Genomic DNA, 5,000 nt, shown 5'->3' on the forward strand with positions numbered 1-5,000 from the left:
TATATATATACATATATATATAAAATATATATAATATATATATATATATATATATATATATATATATATATATGAAGAGTCAAAGTATAAACACACAACAGCAAAAATCACACTTGTATTTTTCTTTTCCTGTCCACGTGTTTGAATTACTAAAAAAAACTGGCCACACATCCGCAGCCAAAGGAACCCCGCGCTGACACACAACCGCGGAAAATATCGCAGCTCCATAATTCCATAATAAATGAAGTCTCATTATAGCAAAGCTTAACATCGACCCTGACGTGTTTGTTCATCCCTTAATTAATCAATAATAGGTTGAGTCAGCATCAATTTCTTCATCATAATCAGTTGGGTGTACCGGATTGACAGCCTATTACAGCCTCTCTTCACTTATGCATGCTTCTAATCCCTTGAATGAAATATTCTGACATTTTAAAACGACGAATAAAAAGAGTCAGGGGTTTCGAAGCAACGCGGAGAAAAGATCTGGAATCTCAACATGGAAACGGAAATTATTTGGAAATTTCGAAACGACGAAGTTAAATATTTTTAAATTTTGAAGCAACGAAACGAAATATTCGGGAATTTCAAAACGCAATGATTAAATCAGTAAATTTGAAACAGGAAACATTCAGCAATTTCGGAATTAAATATTCAGGAATTTCGAAGTGAAATATTCAGGAATTTAGATATATAATATTCTAGAAGTTTTGAAGCAAAATATTCTGAAAACTTTACAATACATATTCAAAAATTTCGAAATATGTTCTAGAAATTTGAAGCAAAATATTCTGGGAACTTTAAAATACATAATCAAGAAATTTGAAATACGATATTCTGGAAGTTTTGCAGCAAATTACTCTGGAAAATTTTAAGCATTCAAGGATTTCTAAATAATATGCTGGATGTTTTGAAGCAAAATATTTTTGAAAGCTATATATACACATTCAAGGAATTTTGAAATGAAATATTCAGAAATTTCGGAACGGCGAACCGAAAATCCTGAAAGCCAAACTTCGTGACGCGTGGGTGTCAGCACCGAGTACTGCGCTCGCTGCCAAAACCCGATAGGACTGCATCTATTTTGACGCTGACTTTTCTTCTAGAATTAAATCTATCTGACACAGCAGCAGACCAGCGTCAAAATATTTTATAGAAAGGGAACCTGTTATTGAGACTTGGCCGTCAGCGACAGTCACTCGCCATGGATGGTACGGATCACAACAACGTTTTTTCCTTTTCGATCTGTATCTTTTAAGTGGCTATGCCGATACATATCTGTTTCCTGATGTTTATCTACCTTTACATATTATATATTATATATATATATATATATATATATATATATACACATATAAATATATGTTTATGTGTTGTATTGTGTTATGTGTGTGTGTGTGTGTGTGTGTGTGTGTGTGTGTGTGTGTGTGTGTGTGTGTGTGTGTGTGTGTGTGTGTGTGTGTGTGTGTAATACGATTACTATTGTATGATGTTACGATGGATTTGAATTGCTTTTTGCCTTGATTTAGAATTTAGTATATTGCAAAAACTCTCACTGCCCAGTACACCATTATAAAACTTGTATTGCTGAAAGATTAACATATTAATATAATAGTTACTTGTATAGAGAGGTTTATTTCTAATTAATGTCTGAATATTGCAAAATATTACAGGTGTATGTGTGTGTGTGTGTGTGTGTGTGTGTGTGTGTGTGTGTGTGTGTGTGTGTGTGTGTGTGTGTGTGTGTGTGTGATTTCTGATCATGACCATTTAAGAGAAAGCTCTATCAGCTGCATCACCATAGAAAAACTTTTTAATACCAAAGTTTAAATTTGATTAGTGAATTCTGTACCACACTGCACCGAAAAAAATAACGAACCCACATCCACCGACAGACTGATAACTGCCATATTCGGTTGTTACATCTTGTGTTGATTTAATTAAACCTACTGTTCCATCGTATACCCTTGCAATTTACCAACGCTATCTATGGAAGGATGGGAGGGTACAGGCTCCATAGTCAACAAACTAATACCAACACGTTCGCATGTATGTGTTCTGACATCCTTTTGTAAGCGAGACTAAAGCTGTGTGATCATCCGTAATATCTCGACTATAACAGAGTTGAGGTAATAGGGTACTTCGTGTCCAGTCATTATTGGTGTTGTCGCGCGCCATATGCTTGTTTCTCTTGCTCTTTACTTTAATCAAAGGCACCAGCGTCATCAAATGCTAAGACGCAGTTGCTTTTTATCAAGGTTTCGTGTATTAAATGAGGACTGAACTACGGTAGATTCCCTTTTCGTCTGTTGAAGAGCATCTGCGTCTCTAAGTCGAGGGAAACGGACCAGATGCGCTGAATATCAGTGATAAAGTATGTTCCATAAAGAGCAGATTCCTACCGACTGACATCACCAGTTCCGGTGAAAAGTTGGTTCGGATTCCCTCATTGTTGCCGCTGCCAAGTGATTAGGAGTGTTCCATTTTCCCCTAAAACAGGGGAAAACTTTGTTGTTTTCTAATGCAAATTGATGAGAATTTATTTCGAGCAGATTTTTGTAACATGTTTAGAAAAACTCAATCGCGTTCATGACTGGTGTATATCACGTAAGGTTGTTAGGCTTCATCTCATCTTTCAGTTTACATTAAAGTTTATGTCTTTCAACTCATACGTTTTATCGAGTTAATAAATTTGATATTTTCCATACCACGAGATTATTATAAAAACGGCATCACACTCTAGATCTTTATTGTCAAGAAATAATACCACCATTCATCATGACTCTTATCGCTAATAATAACACTACCATTATCACAAACAACATTTTTAACCCCACTGCTGAAAAGTCTACATTACCACCAACACACCAATCCGCTTCGCATAACAACGACGACCATCGAGGACCATTAGTAACCACAAGATCCCGCTGCCAAGTCCTCACAACCGGATCACCCCAACCACCATTAGACCAGTCATTTCTGTCGTTTCATCTCCAGTAAACAACGAAATAAACAAAACCATTTGCATCTGTTGTTCCCAGTTTCTTTCCGACGCCCGTATTGATTAAAGGCAGGGAGAATGAATGACCCAATTGGATACGCTTTTTCCACCTCGCCTTCTGTTTGTTTGTTTGTGTGGCTACTCCTCGCGCCCTGTCGCTCTGTTTAATTGTCCCGTTTCTCTGATGCTGCTGTTCATGTTTACCTTTTGTGTCCTTTTTATGTTTTCTTTATTGTTTATTAATGTTATTGATGTCATTATCTTCCTCATTGTTGTTGTTGTTGTTATTATTATTATTATTATTATTATTATTATTATTATTATTATTATTATTATTATTATTATTATTATTATCATTATTATTATCATCATCATCATCATCATCATCATCATCATCATCATCATCATCATCATCATCATCATCATCATCATCATCATCATCATCATCATTATCATCATCATCATCATCATTATTATTGTCATTACTTTTATCTTTATATATATATGTGTGTGTGTGTGTGTGTGTGTGTGTGTGTGTGTGTGTGTGTGTGTGTGTGTGTGTGTGTGTGTGTGTGTGTGTGTGTGTGTGTGTGTGTGTGTGTGTGTGTGTGTGTGTGTGTGAGTTATACACACACACTCACACATATATGTGTATATATATATATATATATATATAATATATATTATATCATATATATATATGTATATATATGTATATATATGTATATATATGCATATATATATATATATATATATATATATATATATATATATATATATATATATATACATATATATATATATATATATATATATATATATATATATATTAATATATATATATATATGCGTGTGTGTGTGGATGCATGTTTCTCACACACAAATCCTATCCTAAGCGTCCGTCAGCCCACACACCCACGGCAGCGCCGCCCTCAGAATAGTCCTCCGCTCACCCGTGTCCTATTCATCCTACCCCTCTGCAATCCTCCATCCCTCCTCGCTCCCTTTACCTCCTCCCCATCCCTTTCCACTCCCTCTCTTTCTCCCCCTCCCCCTCCTCTCCCTCTCATTTCCCCTCCCCCTCCTCTCCCCCCCCTCCCCTTCCCTCTCCCTCCCACTCTCCCTTTCATCCTTCTCCCTCTCCTCCCCCTTCCACTCCCTCTCCCCTCTTCCCCTCCCCCTTGCCTTCCTTCTCTCTCTCCTCTCCCCTTCCCTCTCCCTTTTCCTCTTTTCTTCCCCCTATAGCCCCCTCCCCTTCCCTCTATTCCTCCCCCCTACCATTCCCTCTCTCCCTCACTCTCCCCTGACCCTCTTCCACTCCCCTTCCCCTTTCCTCTCCCTCTCCCACTCCTCTCCTTCTACCTTTTTCCACCCCCCCCCCCCTCTCTCTCTCTCTCTCTCTCTCTCTCTCTCTCTCTCTCTCTCTCTCTCTCTCTCTCTCTCTCTCTCTCTCTCTCTCTCTCTCCCCTTCCCCCACCCCTTCCCTCCCTCCCTCACCCTCCTCGGTCCATCAGGCCATATAACCCGAAGAGCATAATGGTTCCGCGGTGATCTTGGCAGCGATCGCCTCCTCCGGGTATTTGTGGAACCGGTGATTAATTGGGCCGCCTCGACCTCGCCTTTGTTCGTGTGCGTCTCCTACGGCGTTTGCCTCGCTTACGCCGTGAACAGGTGAATTATTCTTTCCGTCGATATATATAGATGCATAGGTAGACGTGATTATATATATATATATATATATATATATATATATATATATATATATATATATTCATATATATATTACATATATATATACATATATATATAAGTATATACATATATATACATATATATATATATATCTATATCTCTACATCTATATATTCATATATATATATATATATATATATATATGACTGCCGCGATGGTCCAGTGGTTAGAGCATTGGATTCCGACCCTCATGGTCCCAAGTTCAATTCCCCGTCGTGGCGGTCGTAAAAATGCCTGCGCTCCGACT

This window comes from Penaeus monodon, chromosome 9, assembly GCF_015228065.2.
Source record: "Penaeus monodon isolate SGIC_2016 chromosome 9, NSTDA_Pmon_1, whole genome shotgun sequence".
Lineage (NCBI taxonomy): Eukaryota > Metazoa > Arthropoda > Malacostraca > Decapoda > Penaeidae > Penaeus > Penaeus monodon.